At 37.2% G+C, this 11,848-nt stretch overlaps 1 long non-coding RNA gene across 1 annotated transcript; it reads left to right on the top strand.

Moving 5' to 3' along the window:
- The first annotated feature begins 2,251 nt into the window (after positions 1-2,251).
- On the top strand, positions 2,252-2,966 carry LOC131874515 (uncharacterized). The gene is made up of 3 exons (XR_009371869.1): positions 2,252-2,329; positions 2,438-2,702; positions 2,806-2,966. It is a non-coding gene; the product is annotated as an uncharacterized LOC131874515 (long non-coding RNA).
- Positions 2,967-11,848: the final 8,882 nt, after the last annotated feature.

Genomic DNA, 11,848 nt, shown 5'->3' with positions numbered 1-11,848 from the left:
CTACACTACCTACCCCTTTCACTATTTTACTATTTCTTCTACCTACCCTCTAATCCTAGCCGACCTCCTTTTTACATCTCTCAATCTTATCCCTCCATTTCATATAGTGTCTTCTATATAAGGAGATGCTTCCTTCATTATCAAACCCTAATGATCCTAATGAGCTAACAACTTGATCAATTGGCTACACTACGATCCTACTTGCAACCACATTCCGTTCTTTGTTGAGCTCTTGTGCACATAAAAATCTGAGAGCAAATATATCAAGCAAGATCAATGGAGATAGGAAGAATGGAGATCCAAACCCTATTGGACATGTGATGGTATAATCTTTGTGATTTCATTTGATTTGCATTGTCTTAGGTAATCTTCATATGTTATGGTGGATCTTTGTTGATTGTTAGGCTAGGGTTTGGTGGTTGAATTCATTTAACCTTTCAATATTGTTATTATTGTTATCCATTTTCACCATACACAATAATATATTATTACATTATATATATTATTTAATATGTATTGTATAATTATATTTTATAATATAATACAATATGTATTATATAATATATTATTATATTATATAATATATTAGTATATTATATATGTTATTTTAAAATAATTTAAGTATAAAAATCGGATATCCGATTTTCTGAGACAAATATATTTCAACAGTGACAGCCCGTGAGTCATTTTTAACTCACGGGTTGCGCGATTTTATAAAAATCCGATATCTTGTGTTTTGGCCAAAAATTGCTAAAAATAGATTGAAAGGTAAGAATTTTATTGTTTTCAATCAGTTTCATTTATTTTTTGTATTTTTTGTTAATGTTATTTGATTTTTCATTGAAAACTAGGTTTTTTTTCATGAAAACTAGGTTTTTTAAATCAAATACCTAATTGTTTAAATTTGTTAACTAAATTTAATTGTTTACATTCAATTAGGTTAAAAATGGGGGATAACAATGAAAACATTGATCAACCACAACTGCAACAACCAAACCCTCCTTTGCCAAACCCCCCTCAATTCAGGATTTGATTGCACAAAATTTGAATGAATTGAGGGGGATTGCAGAAGTATATCGTAGGATCCCTCGTCCAAACCCAATGTTTGATCCTCTCACGTCGATCATAAAGAGTATGGAAACCATGACTAAGGAGCACAATGCCGCCCTTTTGTAGCGAGATTCTATGAGGGAAAAATATGCAGATGGCTTATCATATAAGGATATCAAGGATCTCGAGATATTCAAAGCCGCTATCACCTCATTGTTTGTGAATCCCCGCACTGGTCAACCTGTAGATCCCCCAAAAATACAACTTTCTATTAAATGGTGCACAAATGATGGTATTGTGAAAAATTTTTGGGATCGTTGGTGGAAGGTTTTTGACAAACCACCCAACAATAATCTTGATGTCCCCTTCTATTTCAAAAAAAAATTGTATGCTGAGTTTGTTTTATGCAAACATGTTAACTACTTTGACATCCAACCTTTCCAGGGTGTAGGTTTAGGTATGCCCCAAAATAGACCTGGGGTAGTTAGAGTAGTCTAGGGCCCATATGTCCCCCCTCCTCCTATTGATCCCCCACCTACAGTGCAACATCCTGATATCATTTGTGAGGCAGCTTCACAGACCATATCGACTATTCACTCTTTGAGTAGCCTTTTGGTTTCTCAGGTTGGGTCAGTAGCTCAGCCTACTCTTGATGGTAGTGATGCATCTGGTGGCGCTGACACGTCATCCTCGGCTCCACGCATATGTGTGCCCCATAGTTGTGTCATGTGTGGGCACGTATGCTTGGGTCCAGTTGGATAGCCCGTTAATCCTCCTGGGGACAGTGCAGATTATGAGGTTCATGAGATGCATGATGCACCATATATTATTACATAGACTAGAGGATACCCTAGGGAGTCCTCACATGCTAGAGGTGAGGAGGCACCGTCATCACACATTGATGATGTAGTGGTAAGATTTATATTTTCACAGTTCATGTTATATTTTAAATGAATATGTATAATCTAGATAATATTAAGTGCTAATTTTTATTTACATGGTCTATTTAACAGTTGATGATCGAGGAGGAGTTGAGACAGATTCGGAAGGGCACCTTGTTAGCCATTTTATTTGACCTTGATAGCTTGACGATACATATATTGTTGCACCTAGTCATTTGTATTTTATTGTACATACATGCTTATCATTTATATTGGTATTAATTAGATTATGTAGTAACTTGCATGTATATCTTACTTTACTCTTGTAGGGCACAAGCAGCATGAGTGCGGTGCAGTGTGATTTAGGATCTGGTAGTGCAATTGGAGACAAGGGAAAGGTAATTGAATGCAAATATGATTGAATGAATAGTTTAAATAACTTATAGTGATTATACACATCTAGATATAGATTGATAGTTTCATATACTTGTTGTGTATATATACAGAGAATTCTTGGCTTCACATCCTTGATGACTACACCCAGTATACCTGAAGAAGAAGAAGAGATGCCTCAAGTAGATGTGTGTTTATTTTATTTTGTGATTAGTAGATATAATTTGTTATTATCAGTGACAATTATATGCTAGCTTGTATCAATGTCATGTTTCTGAACATATGTAGCTTGTGTATGAAAATATTCAAAACATACCTCGTCTACCAAAGACATACATCAAGAGTCCTGCAAAGCCGAAGAGAAAACGTGGAGACGAGGTAAACATGAATAGTTCAATTATAGTTCATTTTTATGTTAACTTTTCAAATGTGAATTATATAGTATAAGTAATATTAATCGTGGTTTGTTTTTCTTGTGCAGGATCCTTCAGAGCCAAGCAGTGCGGCGAAGAGGATCGATTTTGATGATCCATCAACAACTTAGGATTTTATAGATAGTTTTGGGATGCTTACATGTCTAGTTGGCATGTCTATTTTGTATATGGACATACATTCACATATTTAGACATACATTTTGTTCTAGTTGGCGTTTATGCCATATTTGTGTATGGACATACATTTGTAATCATTTGACATTTTTTATATATAAAGAAGTTGATATTTGATCATATAAATTGTTGCTCATCTGTGCGTGGTGTTATCATGGAAATATTTAATCTTCATTCCAATAATTAAAAATGGTTAATAATGGTTATTTAATGAACAATACAATTCATTTCATTTCATCGTAAGTGTTGTTTGTATAATGAACAATATAATTCATTTAATGAACAATACAATACAATTCATTTAATGAACAATACAATTCATGAACAATACAAGTCATGAACAATACAATTCATGAACAATACAATTCATGAACAATACAATTCATTTAATGAACAATACAATACAATTCATTTAATGAATAATACTTGATAGAATTCATTATTACCCTATGCATGGTCCTATTTTGCCCCCCACCTTGGTCGAACGCTCACGGTTTTATTAGGGTAGCAATTTTTCGGTTGGCGAAAAAATCGTCGGTCTCACTTAATCGAATGTTGTCGTGTGGCCAATTTCTCATTTAGCTCATCGTGATGATGAACCGTCAGCTCCGACATGTCCAGTTAGGCATTATTACCCTATGCATGCTCCTATTTTGGCCCCCCACTTGATCGAACGCTCGGTGTCATACCCTACCAACGTCGTCTCTTGAACGCCCTAAGTGCTAAAAAATGTCAAACTTTGACGAGCCCTAACTCAGAATCTGTGGCACCTGTGAACAATCCATTTGAACCTATGGGGCCATGAGAAAGGTCCCTACAAAAGCCTATCTCGATTTTTCAAGTTGCCCTATGGTTTTATTAGGGCAACAATTTTTTGGTTGACGAAAAAATTGTTAGTCTCACTCAATCGAATGTTTTTGCGTGGCCAATTTCTCGTTCAGTTCATCGCGATGATGAACCGTTAGCTCCGACATGTCTAGTTAGGCATTTTTACCCTATGCATGCTCCTATTTTACCCCCCCACTCGATCGAACGCTCGGGGTCATACCTTACTAGCGTCATCCCTTGAGCGCCCTAAGTGCTAAAAATTGTCAAACTTTGACGCGCCCTAACTCGGAATTTGTGGCACCTGCGAACAATCTGTTTGAACCTACGGGGCCATGAGAGGGGTCCATACAAAAGCCTATCTCCCTTCGAATTATATACCACAAAAATATGTCCCTTCAAATTATATCAATAGAACCCACTATGTTGACACAAAAATCATAATGTGATACTGTTGTATATCATCAAAAAAGCCCTGCATGAGCATAAAGGTTTTGTGATAATTATATCATCAAAAATTGTCAAATAGTGTTCTCTAATAACAAAAGTTGTAAAATCTCATCAAATGCATGATAATAAGTCGTGTTGCAAAAATACGTCCCTTCCAATTATATCAAGTGTACCTGCTATGTGCATGCAAAAACCGTGTTGCCAAAAAACACGTTCCTCAATAGACCTACATTTTCAACACATCCTTAATATACACACAACAAACTTGAACATTAAGGTTTAATGATCATTGTTTGAAATGAAATGCATGATAAAAAAAATAAGGCACCATTAAAGACCTACTACTCAAGTGTGTCTGAAGGGTCATCTCTTTGCTTAAGAGTATCCAGTATTGCTTCATGATCAACATTAGTCACTGTACATAGCTCTTTGGTCTTTGGTTTTGCTTGATGCTTCAACAACTTGACATTTGTAGCTATAATAAGGTGTGAATACATTATTATGGTTTTGTGTCTCTCATAGTCTTCAAATGGAGGTATGCCATTCTTTCTAATCATGTATGTTTGCAACCAAGTTTCCACAACAACAACTGAATTTGTAGGATATGTGAACCTGTCATCATCTGTCACTGGTTGTGTTAGCTTTTGTTTTCCCTGTACACATCGTCCCAACCAATATTCTGATCTCTTTTCATTCCCTTGCGGTGCGACAACTGCAAAAACATGTCCTGATAGACGGTCATACTCAAGTGAACTTTCCATGTCATCGTTTGACAAGGATATTGTTTGAGATAAAGGAGTTAGATAGTGGGGAACCCACGTATCAACCCACTCACTTGACTCGCACTAATCCCAATCACACCGAACACAACTCTAACAAAAACAAGCCAATGCTTTTGTCCAAATGGTCCATGTACTTGCATCTGAGCTGAGAAATGAATGCATCTTTGAAGAATCTTTAATTGTTTGACAATCCAATCTATCTCACACTGTTCCCTCCTCAACCAACCAAAAGAATCTGGTCACTGCTGAATCAAGAGTACCTCCATGTGACAATGCTGAACTACACCAATCAACAATAGAATATGCATCAAAGAAATTTGCACATGAAATCCTCAATTGCTCCTTAACTAGAGCTCTCTTCAAACATGCACTTGCTCCATCATGCTCTCCCTTCCCATGCCCTGCCTCAAAAAAACACCAAATATGAGGTATATGCCTCTCTACATGCATTCTACTCAACCAATAAAACATACAAGCATTCTTGAATTGACCCATACAGTTATCTGACCATATTATATGTCGGTCAATTGTAGTATCTTTCTCATGCAAGAACTCAAAAAAATTCTCGAAAGAATGTTGCACATACTCGGAGGAGTGTGATCTATCATCACTCATATAAAAATGATACTCCCTGATTATCTTCCTGTCCTCTTCTGTACTATCGGGAGTATGTCTATATGTAATGTGAACAAAAATAGAAATCTGGACTGAATTGCTGAGACTGTACCTCATTATGTGGTTGCAATGTATAGTTCTCTGCAAAATCAACCACCGATACAATAGTGCCAATCGGGAAAGAGTTCTTACACATCCTGAATTGTTGATCCAACCACTGAGACCTATGGGTGTGCCTTGCATACATGTAGAAAAGATTTTCCTTAAAATCCAAAATAAAATCAACAATACTCACTTTTCTTAAGACTAATTCGCACCTAGAACCTTCACCTCCACTCTTCAAAGTATATTTCACTGTCTCATATCTTTTTTTCTCAACATAATTCTTTGCAAACTCGTGTTCACTGCCCTCATGAAAACATGAAACAAACTTTGACAACCCACCACATTCTAAGCACTTCTCATTCAAACAATAATTTCTATAGAAATAGCAGCCATCATCTCTAGGGCATAAAAATAGATCTTGCAAGTCTCTTGATGATCTCGGAAATAGCATTGCACCACACTCCTGCAACATCTTATTAGTATGCATCGTAGAATGAATATGACATAAAAGTTTATGGTACATTGAAAAATCCACATGGTACTTGCAACAACAAGTATTGAGAATATTAAGAGGAACACAATAAAATGGTTTCAAAGATTCAAAGGCCCTTTGTGATATTTGAAAGGTTGGATGTAATTCACAAAAAAAATTGTACATTGTTTGGCTTGATTCCAAGAAATGTTTGGGATGCGGTGTGCGGTCTCGGTTGCCGATTCTTAATTTCAAAATGTCCTTTACATTGGGTGACACTCTAGAATTAGAGTGCCAAAATTGTTGAATCTCATCCTTCACATTGTCAGTCAACTTTCTATCAACACGTGGAAGCCTCCCACCAAAAGCCCATGTATCTTGTTGAAGTGGATTGTCAAGTTTTTCTCTTCGTGCAAGTGCTATATCCAAAGTTTTAAGGTTTATGTTAAAATAAACACAAGTTTGTCTCATTTGACGAGCCTTCCTCAATTGATGGCTTACTAAGGAGGTTGTAATCACTCTTAGAGCGACTCTCTTATCTCTTTCTTTGGTATTCTTTCCAATAGAATTGAGAGCGTCAAATAGATTTTTTGCAATAATAGAATTTCTCTCCATCTTCTTGTTCATACAAATCTTCAATTTGTTTAGCAGTGGTCTCATCTTTATCATCTTTAGCAATTGAACAAAGAGTTGGCATTGCTTGGTCAATGTCTTATTGCTAAAATTTTGGTTGAAAAGTTCTGTAGCCCAGAACCGAACGGTTCTTGTTGACCTCTTGCCTTCAAGATTCGTAATAATGTTCTCATCAATTTTAAATAACCATTTTGGGGTTCTTGAAGGTCTTGGATTTGGAATTTGTCTTTCATCTATGAGAGGGTCTTCATTTCTAAAGTAATTAGGTGTTACATATGGTTCACTTGGTTGATAAATTCCACCTTCAATGTCAAAGTTTTCCACATTTTCACCTCCTATGTCAAAATTTTCCACATGTTGAGCATTTTCATTATCATTTTCAACATTTTCAACATTTTCAAAATTTTCACTTTCAAAATCTACATTTTCATTTTCAATAACATGTGGCACATTTTCAAATTCAATTTCCTCTTCACTTGAAGTAACATTAGTAATATTTAACATACCTTGTCTTCTCCTCCTATGACATCCTCTATCTATTTTTCTATACACTTCAATTTGATCATTTGAAAGTTTTATTTTGCATTTAGACTTCCAATGACTACTACTCCCCATTTCCCTCCACACAAATGCTCCTACATGATTGACAATGTAAGATTTGACTTTAAGAATCTCCCAAAAGCACAAATTTGTCTCAACCTATCTGAAAGCCCGTGATCATCGACAAAAAACAGAATATGCAGATTGTGGGCCGTTGGAATCCACAAAATGGCCCACAAGGCTCTTTTTTATGTACATTAAAATCAGATATCCGATTTTAATCGGATATCCTATTTTAATGTATAAATTTATGGTCCGCAAAATTTTTGCCGTTGCTGTCTTTTTTTTACTGAACTGCCACATTAATGGCAATTGCAGAAATCAGATATCTGATTAAATCCGATATCAGATTTTATTAGTCATATTTTTGAGAGAGAGAGAGAGAGAGAGAGAGAGAGAGAGAGAGAGAGAGAGATATTAGGGGAGAAAGAGAGAGAGGAGGAGAGGGAGAGAGAGAGAGATTTGGCTCATATTGTGTCCTACGACCCCTTAGGACACCATATGACCCATAACAACACAATTTGGTGTCTTAAGGGGTCATATGGTGTCCTAGGACACCATATGATGCCTATGGACATCATATGACCCCTAACGACACCATATGGTGTCATAAGGGATTGTATGTTGTCCTTAGGGGTCATATGGTGTCCAATAAACCCATATGACCCCTTAAGACACCATATTTGATCGTTATGGGTCATATTATGTCTTAATATGAACCCTTAGGACACCATAGGACCCCTAATGACACCATATTGGGTCGCTTTGGGTCATATGGTGTCCTCAAGGGTCATATTGTGTCCTACGACTCCTTAGGACACCATATGAGCCATAACGACACAATTTGGTGTCTTAAGAGGTCATATGGTGTCCTAGGATACCATATGACCCCTATGGACACCATATGACCCCTAACGACACCATATGGTGTCATAAGGGATCCTATGTTGTCCTTAGGAGTCATATGGTGTCCCATAAACCCTTATGACCCCTTAGGACACCATACGACCCGTTAGGACACCATATGACCCATAACGATACAATTTGGTGTCTTAAGGGGACATATATGGTGTCCTAGGACACTAGATGATCCCTATGGACATCATATGACCCCTAATGAAACCATATGGTGTCATAAGGGGTCGTATGTTGTCCTTAGGGGTCATATGGTGTCCCATGAACCCTTATGACCCCTTAGGACACCATACGACCCATTATGACACCATATTGGGTTGCTTTGGGTCCTATGGTGCCCTAAGGGGTCATATTATGTCCTACAACCCCTTAGGACACCATATGACCCCTAACGACACCATATGGTGTCATAAGGGGTCCTATGGTGTCCTATGACCCCTTAGGACACCATATGACCTCTTAAGACATCATATTTGGTCGTTATGGGTCATATTGTGTCCTAATGGGTCATATTGTGTCATATGACCCCTTTAAGATATCATATGAGCCCTTAGGACACCATATGACCCTTAATGACACCATATTGGGTCGCTTTGGGTCATATTGTGTCCTAAGGGGTCATATTGTGTCCTATAACCCATTAGAACACCATATGACCCATAACGACACAATTTGGTGTCTTAAGGGGCCATATGGTGTCCTAGGACACCATATGACCCCTAATGATACCATATGGTGTCATAAGGGGTCTTATGTTGTCCTTAGGGGTCATATGGTGTCCCATAAACCCTTACGACCTCTTAGGACACCATACGACCCATTATGACACCATATTGGGTCGCTTTGGGTCCTATAGTGTCTTAAGGGGTCATATTATGTCCTACGACCCCTTAAGACAACATATGACCGCTATGGACACCATATGACCCCTAACGACACCATATGGTGTCATAAGGGGTCTTATGTTGTCCTTAGGGGTCATATGGTGTCCCATGAACCCTTATGAACCCTTAGGACACCATACGACCCGTTATGACACCATATTGGGTCGCTTTAGGTCCTATGGTGTCCTAAGGGGTCATATTATGTCCTACAACCCCTTAGGACAACATATGACCCCTTAAGACACCATATTTGGTTGTTATGGGTCATATTGTGTCCTAATGGGTCAAATTATGTCCTAATGGGTCATATTGTGTCATATGACCCCTTTAAGACAACATATGACCCCTTAGGACACCATATGACCCCTAATGACACCATATTGGGTCGCTTTGGGTCATATTGTGTCCTAAGGGGTCATATTGTGTCCTACAACCCCTTAGGACACCATATGCCCCATAACGACACAATTTGGTGTCTTAAGGGGTCATATGATGTTCTAGGACACCATATGACTCCTAATGACACCATATGGTGTCATAAGGGGTCATATGTTGTCCTTAGGGGTCATATGGTGTCCCATGAACCCTTATGACCCCTTAGGACACCATACGACCCGTTATGACACCATATTGGGTCACTTTGGGTCCTATGGTGTCTTAATCTCTCTCTCTCCCCTAATCTCTCTCTCCCTCTCCTCTCTCTCTCTCCCCTAATCTTTCTCTCCCTCTTCTTCTCTCTATCTCTCCCCCCTAATCTATCTCTATTCCTCTCCCCTAATCTCTCCATCTATCTCTCTCTCCCCTAATCTCTCTCTCTCTCTCTATCTCTCTCTCCCTTCCCCCTCCCCATCTATGTCTCTGTCTGTCTCTGTCTCTGTCTCTGTCTCTGTCTCTTTTTCTCTATCTCTGTCTCTGTCTCTGTCTCTCTCTTTTTCTGTCTCTTTCTCTCTCTCTCTCTCTCTCTCTCTCCACTAATCTCTTTATCTCTCTCTCCCCCTTCCATCCCCTCCCTCCCTCTCTCTCTCTCTCTCTCTCTCTCTCTCTCTCTCTCTCTCTCTCTCCATCTCTGTCTCTCTGTCTGTCTCTGTCTTTCTCCCCTATTCTCTCTCTCTCTCTCTCTCTCTCTCTCTCTCTCTCTCTCTCTCTCTCCATCTCTGTCTCTCTGTCTGTCTCTGTCTTTCTCCCCTATTCTCTCTCTCTCTCTCTCTCTCTCTCTCTCTCTCTCTCTCTCTCTCTCTCTCTCTAATATCATATACTAATTTATTTATAAATTAGTATATTAATATATTAATAAACATTAGATTAATTATGGGCAAATTTAGTTAGAGAATTTACTTATTAAAATCGGATATCCGATTTTTGTTGTCAAATTTTCAAATTTCAAATTTCGGCTCAGGAATGCTTTGGTATTTGACTTGGAAGTGACAAGCCTGGAAAGCCAACTAAAAAAAACGTGTTTTTCAGTATTCCTTGATTTTCCAGACTTTACACTGGTGGCTGACAACTTTTTTTGTAGCCAAAATTGATAAAACGAAAAGGGTTTTTTAAGGACATTCCTAGCTTTCCAACAATATAAGGCTTGTCTTATTTAAATTTAATAAATAATTATTATTTATTTTCTAATTGAATTCAAACAATAGTCGTGATTGATAGACTGATTGAAAAACACTCACAACTTTCAAACGGTATAACATTTTTTGAATCTGAAACATGCATCACATCCTGTGCTTCATCTTCTATAGGGAAAAATTAAAAAAAATTAAATTTCATAATGTTTTGACCAAGTTAAGGTGGTCAGACGTAGGAGTTTCTGAATTTCTGAAAAGCTATAGTAAAAAATTCATAAATAATTATTTACTGTATAAAAAAAAAAATGTGTCACATCCGGACATGAGTCTAATACTTATATTATAAATATTATAATTTGATTGTGATTACCTAGGGTGGTCAGACATACGTCTACTTCTTATTTTTTTCCTGAAATTTTAGTACCACTGCATTGAAATTTGAAATTTTCATCAAATAATATTTTTTTTTTCCAAAAAACAACTAGTAGCTTAGAAACTACATTGAATTTTCTACATATTCTATTCTTACATATTTTAAAAATAATGTTCACAACTTATTCAAATTTTCATGTCAAGTTGCATAACTCTGATTTTCTGAATTTTCATTGCCACTTAAGGGCCTGTTTTGACACACCATGATCCTGCACATACCCATATAGCCCCCCCACAATGTATAATATCTTGCAAAAATAGTGAGCGTTTGAAGACAAAACATAATTCAATGTCTTCAAACAACATTTTTCCCATTGGTAAGAAAATAAACCAAGTAAAAATGCATGATGCTTCCCATTTCATATGGGAATTGGTAGGAAGTAAAATCCAAATGTATGATGTCTCCAAAATTTGCTCATGTGTTGCCAAGTCCTTGATATATAATGAATCCTTAATATAATTAGGTATATGCGTGTCACAGTAGGTGACAAACAAGGAACAAATAGAAACTAATTTTGAACTAGCTCCAAAGGATAATATGATGCGATAATAGTTGTGTCATAATTATCATCAAATAGGAGAGATAAACCCTCTAATTGGTCCTCCAAAAATGAAATGCGAGACTCCACAAACAA

Source organism: Cryptomeria japonica, chromosome 3, assembly GCF_030272615.1.
Source record: "Cryptomeria japonica chromosome 3, Sugi_1.0, whole genome shotgun sequence".
In the NCBI taxonomy this organism is placed as follows: Eukaryota; Viridiplantae; Streptophyta; class Pinopsida; order Cupressales; family Cupressaceae; genus Cryptomeria; species Cryptomeria japonica.
Note: the sequence above shows the minus strand (reverse complement) of the source record. Positions and strands in the feature narration are given on the sequence as shown.